Here is a 14,226-nt window from a genome sequence, read left to right as displayed (position 1 = left end):
CAGCATAGTTGCAAGTTCAATTAAATGAACTGGAAGAATATCATATCCAACTAGTCCTATCGACTACCCGAACCCCACTTTTCTGTACTAGTTTCATATCTCACAAAAACACCGTATGATCAAATCTAAAAATATATTACACGTGATATAAATAAAGAAAAAAATGTGTCACTTCAATTCATGTTCCAGAGTTTAATGAAATTGAAAGAAAATGAAAGAAAAATTAGGAGTTAATAGGTAGTTAATGTTATACACACATTTTCTCTCCTAATCTTTCCAATTTGGAAGGATGAGTATGGACTTAAATTTTCTAGTCTTTTCTCTCCCTTCCCCTCCCCTCCCCTCCGTAAAAAATCTCTGGAACATGATTCCTTCACATTTTCTTCTCATTTCCTTCCCCTCCCCTCTTTAAATGTGACTCGATAACACAGCCTAACAGGATGGCAGCAATGGTTAATTGATTAAAATCTAGACAGCAGTAGGCAAAAATTACATAAATGTGTGATTTTCAATCAATAAAAGTAGCCTCGGGTGAATTTTAATATAATCCGGCTTTAAATATCCATGGAGAGAAAACTACAACTACATGTACACAATGTTGTGTGTTGCAGAAATATCATTGTTTTAAGTACTGAAAGTCTGGAAATTGAAATTAAATAAAGAAAAAAATGTGTGAACAAAAGGAAAGAGTTTGCACCATAAAAATCAGCATACTTTCTCATTTTTCACGAAAAAGTCCCTCAGCCCAATACTTTTGTTAGTTGCTACGAGCATGTAATTGAACGTGACCACTTTGAAACTAGAATAAAATATCGTATTTTTCTTGACCAAATTCGAATAAAATTGATTCGAATTTCAAACTCTCAAATCGAATTCAAATCCCGCTTCAAAATTACAAAATTCGAATAATTCGAAATCTGAGTCGCTGAACACCCCTAATCTGTGCATAGCCATCCTCAAACATAAGTCATACGTGGCCCGTGTCTTGTTTAAGAAGGTAAAATAGCTAAGAATGAAAGGTCAAAAGAAGGAGAAAATTCCTAAACCTCCCGTTACTTAAAAAATGTCACAAGGCACCAATGTGAATAAAAGAACATAAGAAATCCAGATTAAAGGATATACGTACCTGAAGAAGAAATAACACGATAGCTGCATGTGGTTAAAACCATCACCTTAACAGTGTAGAAACAACATTGTACAACCTCATTTTGATGCTCTCAGTAACAATGCATCTCATTCACATTATTCCATTCGTACCCACTTTTGATAAACACCATATGCACGATCAAAATCCCTTATCTTAAAATACTTTTTTATAAGTATTTGAAATGGCACATGATCAATAACCAAATTAGACTCACATAAACTGAAAAACAATCTCTCAGCCTCGTTTACCTTCCCTCTCAAACAATAACCTTTTATAAGTTTCGTGTACGTCACGACATCCGGACAATACCCTCGTTTTAACATGTCATCATACACTTGTTCAGCAGAGTACAGGTGTCCATATTCAGACTCTGCACCTACCAGCAGATTATAAGTGACCGTATCGGGCAACGGGCCAACCGTTAACATCTTTTTCATTAATAAATGAGCCTCAAATATTTCTCCAGCTTTTATAAACATGTGTATCAAAGCATTAAAAGTAAACACATTAGGTGAAACGCCATGTGTTATCATCTGATCCCTTACTTGAATCGCGTTTCGTTTGTCTCCATTTTGACCATACCGGTGAATAACAATGTTCCAGATTTGAGGTTTAGGGACCATTGATTTTCCCAACATACAATTAAGTAACTCATGAGCTTTGACCACATTACCAACATTACATAATCCTTGAATAAGTGTGCTGTACGAAACCATATCACGAGAAACACCCATTCTCGGCATGACATTGTAGAACAGATAACAAGCATCATCTATCCTCTTCGCCTTACAAAGCCCACTAATCAGGGTGTTGAATGTGAAACTATCGGGATCCAAACCGATTTTCAACATTTCATTAACATATTTATACACAAAAATCAAATTCAGGCTCAAATAATATCCATGGACAAGAACATTATACGCAACAACATCCAACTCTTTACTCTTTTTGCAAATCTCTCCCCAAAATGTGAGAGCAAGAGATGCATTCCCGTTCTTGAAATAATTATCCATTAATATTGTTGATGCTATTAGGTTCTTTTCACGATTTTCATCTGTTAATTTTGAAAAAAGTACTCTAGCTTCATCTGACAAGCCTTTTTTACATAAAGCATGAACTAGAATATTAAAAGTGACAATATTTGGTTTCACCTTGTTACCACCGTCATCATCACTCATGGTTGACAAAAGATCCAGAGCTTTCTCAATATCATTGAAAGCACAATAACCCTTCATTAAAGTGTTGTAGGTAGCGCAGTTTGGAGGCGGGCCACGGTAAGACATTTGAGTTATAAGCCACTCCGCTTTCTCAAAAGCCCCAACTTTACAAAATCCATTAATAAGGTGATTATGTGTAACTACATCTGGAATAAAGTTGTTGTGTATCATTTTGTTATGCAGCCACAAAGCTGCACCTAACCTGCCTCCTAAACTCAGATTCCTGATTGTATTTAGATGTTTACTGTATCCTGCCTTCATAGTGTAGTTGTAATGGTCTATATTATGTGCCAGTGACATGCTTTCCCTGAAAATTACATCATAATAAACATGAGAGAATGGAAAGAGTCATTCAAGTATTGTTTGATACGCACTTCTATTTCACTTTTTTGATTAAACACGACATGTTTAAACAAATATTAACTAACAAATCAATTTTCAATGTTGAATCTAAATCCAGATATAACTTTTTTACATAATTTGATAAAATATAATTATCAGAAATTATATTTGAAAAAATTAAAGAATTAGAAACTAAAAAAATTTAAGGACAACTTAAGTAAAAAATTGAAAAATAAAAACATATTTTTAGAGAAAAAAATTTAAAAATATGTTCATTGAGTTTAATCTTGACATCTTGTTAGAAGACAATGCTACTATAACTTCCTGAATAAAAGGTTGGATTAAATTGTAAATTCAATTACTTTCCGTTCCTTGTAAGAATGGAAAAACACATGCCTCCCCTCAATGAATGAAAACCTTTAAAACTTAAAAGAATCAAATTCCTTATGGAATGGTCCATTCAATTCAACATGGTTAACAAACCCATTTTTTCATTCACTCAGAATGGTCTACTCATTTCATGCATACCAAACACAGCCTATATTTTTATTATAAACAGCTACATAACTTAAAAACAGGCAGATTTCACATGCAAAAAAGGACCAAGTTCCACAAAGCCAAAATGAAAATATTAAAGGATGCTTTAGAAGAATGTGATAAACCTTTTTAAGTTTTCTTTGTTCTTTAACACAAGCGACAATTACACAGCAGAATAAAATTTGTAAGTCTGACCTCATAACTTTCAATCGCTCCAAACTAGACTTAAGGACGGCATCCAGTATATTTAATGCCACTTCAAGATTGCCTCCATCCTTAGAACTTTTGACGGGTGGCGGCCAATCTTGTATTTTATTTTGATATTTACTTCCAACTATTGCAATAACATCTTGAAAAGCAACTGGGAATAACTTAGTGTCTCTAGAAATCCTGTACGTGTTCGGTTTGCAATTATCATGAGCGCAAACAAGGAAACTAATAGAATAATTAATACAAATAGAACGTTCAGTTTCCTGTTCGTGGACCGTTCGGTGGGAAGTTCATTTATGTTTTTCTCATTTAACAAACAAACGAACATGAACACAACTTTCTGTTCATTTATATAAACGAACAAGCATGACAAAGCCCCTTTCGTGTTCGTTTACAGGCCTACTGACTATGTTGCAGTTTTAACATTAAGATTACAACAGGTATACCCATAGTTATTAAAAGCCCTCGCTCGTTGCGCCTAGGCCCATTTTTCAGGCGAGGCTAAATAAATGCGCTTCTAGTTCCTAGGAGAGCCCTTCAGCATTGTCTATGCCAAGAACATGAGAAGATAAAAGCCGAGCAAAAGAAACGCAAGGAGTGCTATTAAAACTTAGATCTAGGAGAGGCCAAAGGCATTATATTGATACATTTTGTAATTCAAGTTCTGGAATTACATTTAAATCTTGACTATTTTTAAACTTTTGGTACTGATTAGATGATATTAAATATCATATAATAGCTTTTGTTTATTTTATTTGAAGAATGGTATTATTTTTCATATTCATAATATATTTAAAATTTTTTATTCAAGTGCGCTTTTTTTCTTCAGGCCCTGATTTTTTTGCGCCTTGTGCCTAGGCCTTAGGTGAGGCCTATGCACCTTAAGTGCGCCTAGCGCATTTGATAACTATGGGTATACCAAATGTTGACATCAATAAAGATACAAGTACTAAAAAGTTTTTTAGAATCCATTGACTTTTGATGGCAACATATGAACTCAAATGAAATTAAAGTTAAAATCCAGGTGTACTAAAAGTTGTGTCAGTTACCTCATATAGATCAGATTCGTGCAGGTGAGTTTGCTGTGAAAAAAACATCTACATGTTTGAAATATACAGTTCTTGATAGTCTAGGGTTTGGAAATTGTTGTAAAATAGCTGATGAAATAAAAGATGTAAATCTTCAGTAGCAAACAATAAACCAGTAATTATTTCCTGTATAAGATAACAAAGTTTATATATTACTCTCAATCAATTAAAGTGCGAATTGAAGCAGTGGTTAATTTATTACAAATTAAAAATGTCTCCAATTTAAGTAAACCATACAAGAGTATGCATTAAACTCCAATTGCGTTATATTGCATTCTCATTACACTGTGTGACCTTGGTTTTATGTAAAACTAAATGTGTGATGCACTCCGATGTGACTTGATCCAAAAAGTCAATGCGTGATGCTTGATGTGTGCTAAATGAGGTGTTTCCGTTCAAAAAAACTAAAAATTTATTTGCAAATAATATTTTAACTTGTTAACTATCAAATGCAAATATATATATATATATATATATATATATATATTAAAATAAATATATTCAAGAAAAATCTATAGTAACAAAGAAGGATTTTATATAACCATAATAAGTCTTCAACTCTTTGTGTACAAGCAGTCTATGCATAATATATAAGTAATCTATGCGGGAACTCACTTTAACTCAGAAATGCACACATCAGACGGAATCGCGCGTTATGCGATTTAGAGCGCATCATGAAATCACAGACTTGACGCAATCGATCATATCAGCGTATTGTGCACATTGCGCATTATGCACTCCTGATGTGTGCATTTCAAAACCAAGTGTGTGACAAGTTAAATGTTGCATTTTTAAAGAAAGCAGTGTGTAATGCAAGTACCTGTTGATTGTATTGTGAAAGATTGAAGATGTTGTGTGTAGAATTAGCTTTCAAAACCATTAACTTCAACATATCCAGAGAGCCTGTAAAAACCAGAGCACAATACTGTTAAGAGTGTACAAACTAAAACTACGTGTGCAACCAGGTCAGACCAGCGAGTCCCAACTCAGACCCGTTCAGTGGTACTCTCAGGACTGGAACCCAACCCTATTGTAAATAATCGGGTCTGATCGGTTCGGGTCTCACGGTCTAACCCGGTTTATGTAAAGAGAAAGTGATCAAATCCCTGATACCCGACCCAGAGCTGTTATTCTTAGGACCCGGAAACCGACCTTATTCTAAATAACCTGGTCTGATCAGGGGCGGCTCTTACCCGTTCAATGATATTCTTAGGACCCGCGAGACCAGTCCAGGACCCAGTTTTGTGGTATTCGCAGGACCCGAGAGCCGACCCTATTGTATATAAGCAATTCTCTTGCGGGTCTCACTAGTCTTACCTAGTTTATGTAAAGAGAAAATGGTCAGACACCCGTAAGACCCCCATTAATGATATTATTAGAACACGGGAACCTGCCCTATTGTAAATAACCGGGTTGGGTCTTACCCGGTTTATGCTCACCCCTACAAATAAAAACTTGAGAAATTCTTATTAAGAGGCATTTTCACAAACACTTGGTGTGCAACATGTATAATGAAGAAAAATAATAAAGCTTCAATTCTTCACACAGACATGAGAGAGGACTTGAATAACCTGCGAGCAACCAATTCAATTCATGTATACTATAATATTAATCATAATAAAAAAAAACCCAAATGGTATATTAAGTTCGAATGAAATTACGAATTAATAGAGCAATTATTACATTAGTTTGTATGAAGATGAAGATAGAGGGAGAGTTGTTCGCCGGCGGGAAGAATTCTGGCAGTGTACGGCGGCGCCGGTGGGGACGACGATCGGATTGTCAACAAGTCAAAAGAATTTGGGAATTTTAGCACGCATTTATTTTTCTTTTTAAGAATAATAATAATCTACCAATTCTATTTTAATAAATTAAAATAATGATGGCACATGTCAATTATTAAGTCTCATAATTTTTTCCTATTAAAACTATGATCTTAATTGATTAAGTTATTCTATAAAGGGTAACAAAAAAATGACAAGTGTGAGAAACAATAAATAATTAACATGTGTTAAGTGGGGACAAAAAGAAAAAGGGTATTGTTTCGGTCAAAAATTAACAATTTAATTTTGTGATCAAATTCGTTTGTGAGGTAGAGTGCTTGATCAAAAACAGAATGAACACAATGATTTGATTTCAAGGGAAAAAGTCCTTGATCGTGAGGATCTCCGGCACAAAAAACTCCCGGACGGTGAAAACTATCATCGTCTCTTTATTTATAACAAAAAGAGTGATTACAAGTGGTGGAGCTGATAACCGATCGTATACTAAGTGTTACAAAGAGTGTTGTTAGCTAAGTCCGTGAAGTGTGTGTTACATGTGTTTTTCCTAATTGATCACATCAGCCCATTTATACTAAAAATCCCAATATAGCCGTTGGAGCACTCTTCTTTGAGTCTATTCATGTAGTTGAATCTATGTGTGGTAGAGGAAATGGATCCTTAGGGAAGGCCTTATTCAAGTATGTGAAATCTACACCAACTCTCCATTTGCCATTCTTTTTCTGTACAACCTCCACATTTGCTAACTATCGGGGATATTGAACTTCGCTGATCATATTTGCCTTCAAGAGTCTTTCAACTTCTTCTTGGATGATGATGTTTCTTTCATGTGCAAATATTCTTCTCTTTTGATGATTGGCCTGAAGGAATTATCAATTCCAAGTTTATGTGTTATAATATCTTTGGAAATACCTGTCATATCTTCATGTTTCCATGCAAATGTTGACAGTCTTGAATTGAGTAAATCGAGCAACTTTGACTCAATATCCTCAGGATTGCTCGTTCCTATCAGCACTTTGACTTCAGGATCCTCGGGACAAGGAAGTTTTTCTTTAATTTCTTGTTCCCTGGCCTCCATTACGTCTCGTGCTGGCTTCTGTAATTGCTACGCATGCTGGGATTTGGCAGTACACTTCATAGAAGAGGTTTAACAATTCTTTGCATCTTGTTGATCACTGATGATTTTGATAGCTCCCCATGGACTTGGGAGTTTTGCACATTGGTGATAAGTGGAAGGGACTGCTTCCATGTCGTGTATCCAGGGCCTGCCTAATATAATATTGCAACAAGACAAATATTCAACAACACAAAATTTTTGCATTTTGTTTACCCCTTCAACATATACTGGGAGCTTGATATCCCCAATAGTATTTTTAGTATCTCCACTGAATCCAACCCTAAGGAGCTTGGGATAATCTCATCTTCAGGAATATTCATCTTTTTCAGCATATCCAGTTGAATAATGTTGACAGAGCTTTTTTTACCGTCGATGAGGATCCTGCACACATAATGGTTAGCCACATATAATGTTATTACCAAACTATCATGGCGAGGATCCTGAATATTGATTCTATCTCTTTCATCAAAAGATATGGTCTTTGCTTGAGTGAGAACGGATGTCTTTGTTGGTCTGTCAACTACTTCTAGCTTTCTTTGATCGACATTTCTTTTCGTAGCATAATAAGAGGTTCCACAGATGTCAGATCCTCTGGATATGAAGAGGATTGTTTTTGCATTTGTTGGTGGAGGAGTCGCCTTCTTAGGAACTTTTTCAGGATTTTGTTCTTTTCCCTTCTTTCAGCCAAGTAGCTCTTTCAAGTGGCCCTTGCTGAGAAGATAGCTAATCTCCCTTCTGAGTGCAATGCAATCATCGGTCAAGTGCCCGAAATCTTTATGGAAGGCACACCAGGTTGACTTGTCTTTCTAGGTTCCTTGTTTCTCCGTCTTCTTTGGCCACATGGCTTTTTCACCTAAGTCCTGCATGGCACATATTAATCCACCAACATTAACAGAAAAACAATATTCAGAGATCTTAGGATATTCTTCATCATCTACTGCATTAATCCTGGGGTTATCAGGCTTATAGTAAGGCTTTGACCGATATAATTTTCCTGAGGATTCGGCTTTCCTGTTCGTCTGATTATATTTTGGGATATCGATCTTTTTAAAGTTTCTCTTATCGTCCTCTTGCCTGATAAACCTCAGAGCTCTGCTTCTTGCTTCATCTAACGACCTGCATGAAGTCATAACAAGATCATCTACTGCATTAATCCTGGGTTTATCAGGCTTATAGTAAGGCTTTGACCGATATAATTTTCCTGAGGATTCGGTTTTCCTGTTCATCTGATCATATTTTGGGATATCGATCTTTTTAAAGTTTCTCTTATCGTCCTCTAGCCTGATAAACCTCAGAGCTCTGCTTCTTGCTTCATCTAACGACCTGCATGGAGTCATAACAAGATCATCATAGAAAGAGGAGTCTTTCTCTAACCCCAACTTAAGAGCTTCCACTGCCGAAGCAAGATTTAGGTTTGGAATCTCTAGCGACTCCTTGCTAAACCTGGTAATAAAATCTCTCAAGGATTCCCCAGGATTCTGGGTAACCCTATAAAGATCACCTGTCATCTTTTCAAATGTTCTACTACAAGAAAACTGGTTATTGAACAAGTTAACTAAATGAGAAAATGAGGTGATGGTGTTAGGAGGAATACTCAATAGCCATTTCATGGCTGCTCCGGTCAAGGTAGACCCAAATCCATTGCAAAGACACGCTTCATTGATTTCCATAGGGATTGGGTTGATCTCCATGCGCTCTCTATACTGTGCAATATGTTCCTCAGGATCCGTTGAACCATCATACAGTTTCATATTTGGGGTTTGAAACCGTTTTGGGATCTGTACGTCACCAATTGATGGCACAAATCGGGATATTCTGTGACTATCAGTGGGAACATCAGCCATTGGACGGATTACACAAGGAACATTCGAGATCATGTCCTTAAGCTTTCGTAATTCTCAGGCTAAACTTGAAATTATGCCTGCATCCTGTAAAAATCCTTGATTAGCATTAAAGGGAATTGTATTGAAAGTGTTACCCTGATTAATATTCAGAGGAACAGTCTGGGTGTTGTAGCTTGCATTCCCAAACATAGTATTTCCCGGAGTAGCAAGTGGAGTGGTCAAAGTGTTAGCCTGCATCGGGATAAAGTCTCCCTGGTGCACCTCGGAGGACCCTGCGAATTTCTGAGTCTGAGCAAATGGTTGTTGAAATCCTGAGTATACTGCCTACTGTTGAAATCATGAGGATACCTCCTGCTGATAAGGACCTGAGGACCCTGTCTGATGGAACAATCCTGAGGATCCGGACTGTTGAAATGATCCTGAGGATCCTCCCTGCTGCGACAATCCCGAGGATCCTGCATGTTGAAATGGCCCAACTGAAGATGCATGCAAGTATCCCTGGGATCCAGATGAGTGTAATCCTGCAGACCCTGAGTGCTGGAAAAATGAGGATCCAGATTTGTATGCCATGGTCGACTCCAGACGCACCAATCATGAGGATCCTGGAGGAGTGAAATCCATAGATCTTGGGATTAGTGGTGTAAATTCTTCCGCCGACTTCTTGGCTTTTCGATATCTTCCTGTTCCTTCACGAGCATCTGGTTGGTCTTGTTCTGACGATCCATCTATTCCTGCAACCGTCTATACATAGATAGAAGGTCATTGTTAGATACCATGATGGGATCCTAGGGAGACGGTCTCGATTATGAGAACACGGGAGTAGTAGGTTTCTTCTGAGTGTTGTCAGGTTTCTTCGGGATACCACCAGCAGGAGGAGGAAGAGGCATAAGAGGCCTCACAGAGGAGTCTGAAGCTGCGGCAGAAGAGGAAACATTCTTCGGTTGGGAAGACATGTTGTGGATGTTGAAAGTAGGGTTTAATTTGAGGGTTAATAATGATCAAAGACCCGTTTGCCCCATGGTGGGTGCCAAATTGTTTCGGTCAAAACTTAACAATTTAATTTTGTGATCAAATTCGTGTGTGAGGTAGAATGCTTGATCAGAAATAGAATAAACACAATAGAATGAACAAAATGATTTGATTTCGAGGGAAAAAGCCCTTGATCGTGAGAACCTCCGACACAAAAAACCCCCAGACGGTGAAAACTATCACCGTCTCTTTATAAATAACAAAAAGAATGATTACAAGTGGTGGAGCTGATAACCGATCGTATACTAAGTGTTACAAAGAGTGTTGTTAGCTAAGTACGTGAAGTGTGTGTTACATGTGTTTTTCCTAACTGATCACATCAGCCCATTTATACTAAAAATACCTAACTAATTCTCCGAGTATCCCGGAACTGAAAGAGTCTTCCAATATAGCCGTTGGAGCACTCTTCTTTGAGTCTATCCACGTTCATCCCACGTCTTTGACCGATTCTTTTGGGAGTCACTCATCAAACGTGGTCCCACCTGCGAAATAACCTCAAATATTCAAGGATAATACAACAATTAGTAATTATCAGGGATACCAAATACTGAAATCATGTTAGTAAATCCGGGATCCTTATACGTAGAAATGATTCCTGACAATAATAGAGTTCTCCCACGTGCTAATATTAACTATAAGTGCGAGATTTCAGCATACAGTCAATATTTGACTGTTAACCATTACTTGGCCCTTAATCCTAGCAGTTATAGCTCATTCCACACGTTTTATGCAACCACCAATCGTGTATTTCGCATGGACTAAATCAACAATTAATATTTGCAATTATAAATCAACACCAAGAGAGAAATATCTATTTATTAGCATTAATACTCAGGATACTAAACTTATCTGAGAATCCTGAACATATTCGGGATCCCGAGCATATTCAGGATCCTGAGCTGAGCTAACCACAGATCCGACTATAAAATTTGGGCCCTAACAGGTATAGAGGTAATTGTACAAATTTTCTCTCTCCACATGCAAGACACATGTTAATACCCCCATCATTTTAGAACGTCTATAACTTTTTCGTATGATATTTGTTTTAAAAAAAAAATCATCATAATAACAAGTGTTTATTTATCTTTAATATAAGTATGATTTTTGTTATATAAAACTTAAAACAAAATTACGTCATTGTGTCTTTTCGCACACCATTGTGTCTTTACGTACACCATTGTGTCTTTTCGCTTATCATTGTGTCTTTTCAAACACCATTGTGTATTTTCAAACACCATTGTGTCTTTTCGCTTATCATTGTGTCTTTTTCCTCATTTTGTCTTTTCTCACATCATTGTGTCTTTTTTCGTCATTGTGTCTTTTCGCTTATCATTGTGTCTTTTTTCGTCGTTGTTTCTTTTCGCACACCATTGTGTCTTTCTTCGTCATTGTGTCTTTTCACACACCATTGTGTCTTTTCGCGCACCATTGTGTCTTTTTTCGCCATTGTGTTTTTTCGTCCGTCTTTCAACTCATCATTATGTTTTTTTAAATATTAATAACACCGTTGTTGTTAGGGCGCAGAAATTTGACACTGTGGATACGTTATCCTGGCATATGTCTAGATCAGTTATCCTTAGCATATATTCCAGATCCTGTCAGAATCAAGGATCCTCAGTACTTATTCCTAATTAACGGTTGTTCTTATGTGTAGTCTTGTATTTAGCAGTTGTAACAGTTAGAAGACTCAGTCTATCCACTAACTCGCAGTCAAGAAGATATGGCACGTGGTCAAATGGCTGTAGCACGTTTAGTGGGGATAATGGCGGATTTATAGGACTTCTTGTTGGGTCACAAATAATTGAGTACTGAGGATATGTTATTCTTGAAGACGTGTATGGATCAATTATCCTTCTGAAGAGTTCCAGAGCTTTGTCAGGATCAATGATCCTCAGTAATTGGTATTGTTAACGATTGTTTCTTATGTGCAGATTAATATTTGATAGATATAACGGCTCCAAGACCTACTCCACCTGATATCTCGCTACTGGACTTGTCAAACACGTGGTCAAAAGTCATGGATGAAGCTAGTGGAAGAGTGACATAATATAGGAGTTAGTTAGCTTTTATTTTCTTTTATGTATGAGATCATGATCAATTAGGGTTACACTCTGCACATTACACGTTCATCATCAACCTCAGAATTCTCTTTTGCAGAAAACACACACTTGGATATTATTGTATTCATTGATCAATATCTCCACCTTTGTAACCCGATTTTTACATTAATAAAGTGGTGATAGACGATTTGTCATCACCCGGGGTTTTTTTTCCTTTGATCTAATCAAGATCAAGGGGTTTTTCCTCGCAACAAATCACATTGTTCATCCCTATTTCATTTATACAATCGTCGTTAATACCGTAGCACTATACCTCACAATTACAGATTTGGATACATTATCCTTAGTAGATTTTTTGTCCAAAAAAATTTGGCGCCCACCGTGGGGCAATTGGTGCCATAATCCAGAAAATACCCTATCAATATTCAACTTTTTCACTACCTATATCACTTCCAATGGCCTCTCAATCAACCTCTGCTTCATCAACCATGCCATCTTTGGTTCCTCTCTCCTCAAGAACTTTGCCACCGATGCCTCCTCCAATCACGGGGACAACAAGGGCTACTGCTGCTGGGAACAAGACGCAACTACCAGTCTTCCAGAGCTCGAAATCTACTGCTGCCACTTCGGTAGTTAATACAGAGAAAGGATAGACATCAACCCGATTCCTGGGAGGCTCAAGGAGGCTTGTCTATGCAAACGTTTTGGAGCCACACTATCAGGATCTGCTTTGAAATGGCTGCTAAGTCTTCCTCCATTTTCTGTTACTTCTTTCTCACACTTAGTTAACTTATTCAACAGTCAATTTTCCTATAGTAGGAAATTTGAGAAGTTAACTAGTGATTTATATCAAGTTATCCAACCTAGTGATGAATCCCTTAGGGATTTTGTTACAAGGTTTGGTAGGGAAGCCCTGGAAATCCCCAATCTCGACATGGCTACTGCTGTTGAAGCATTCAAGATGGGAATTCAGAAGGGCTCCCTCTTTTATGATGATCTTGTGATGACTCCTTGCAGGTCTTTGGATGAATTAAGGAACAAAGCACTGAGGTTCATACGATTGGAGGATGACAAAAGGATCCAAGAACGATTGGGGGCTCAGACGAAGCAAGAATCCCCTGACAAGAATAAAGAATCCTCATACAGAAACAACAACTTGAAGCCGTATTCCAAGTTCCACAATCAAAATGTCCGAGTGGTTGAAGAAGGAGATGATGATGAAGATTACCCCAGCATCTCAGAATACTGCTTCTCTGTGGACACTCATGGCTTGATTTGTGCCATGAAGGATCTAGGAGAGAAGGCAAGGTGGCCCCGAAATAACGAGAAGTCAACGACCTTCAGAGACAAATCCAAATGGTGCGCTTTCCATGAGGATTTTAGCCACATGACGGACGATTGCATCGGTTTGAGGAGGGAAATTGGTTACCTCCTAAGCAAGGACCATTTTAAGGAACTGTTGGGAAGAAAAAAGTCAAGGATCCAGGATCCTGAAGAGGTTCCTCAAAAAGAAACTCCGCCCCCACCAGATGCTCAAGTAATCAACTTCATTTCCGGTGGCTCAAACATATGTGGAACTTCCTTCTCCGCAGCTAAAAGGCTCGCCAAGGAGACCAAGTTGGATAACGGGGAACGACCGGTTATATCCACAACCTTGACAACAGACAAAAGGATCTTCTTTGATGAAGAAGATAAATCAAGCATTCAGGATCCCCATTACGACGGTTTGATTATTACTTTGTTTATTGCTAACCATTATGTACGCAAGATCCTAGTCGACGGTGGAAGCTCGGTCAACATCATCCAACACGATGTGCTTCAAAAGATGAATATACCAGACTCAGAGATCATCCC

The 14,226-nt window shown here is 37.5% G+C and overlaps 1 pseudogene across 1 annotated transcript; it reads right to left on the bottom strand.

Moving 5' to 3' along the window:
• Positions 1-433: 433 nt before the first annotated feature.
• Positions 434-10,236, bottom strand: LOC143563979 (uncharacterized; annotated as a pseudogene). The gene is made up of 5 exons (XR_013140759.1): positions 10,099-10,236; positions 5,362-5,466; positions 4,503-4,667; positions 3,439-3,633; positions 434-2,671 (listed from the first exon to the last, which is right to left on the bottom strand). The product of XR_013140759.1 is annotated as an uncharacterized LOC143563979 (transcript).
• Positions 10,237-14,226: the final 3,990 nt, after the last annotated feature.

Source organism: Bidens hawaiensis, unplaced genomic scaffold, assembly GCF_021521415.1.
Source record: "Bidens hawaiensis isolate Kalapana, Puna unplaced genomic scaffold, B.hawaiensis_p1.1 tig00021677_1, whole genome shotgun sequence".
Lineage (NCBI taxonomy): Eukaryota > Viridiplantae > Streptophyta > Magnoliopsida > Asterales > Asteraceae > Bidens > Bidens hawaiensis.
This window is presented reverse-complemented; position numbering and strand designations above follow the sequence as displayed.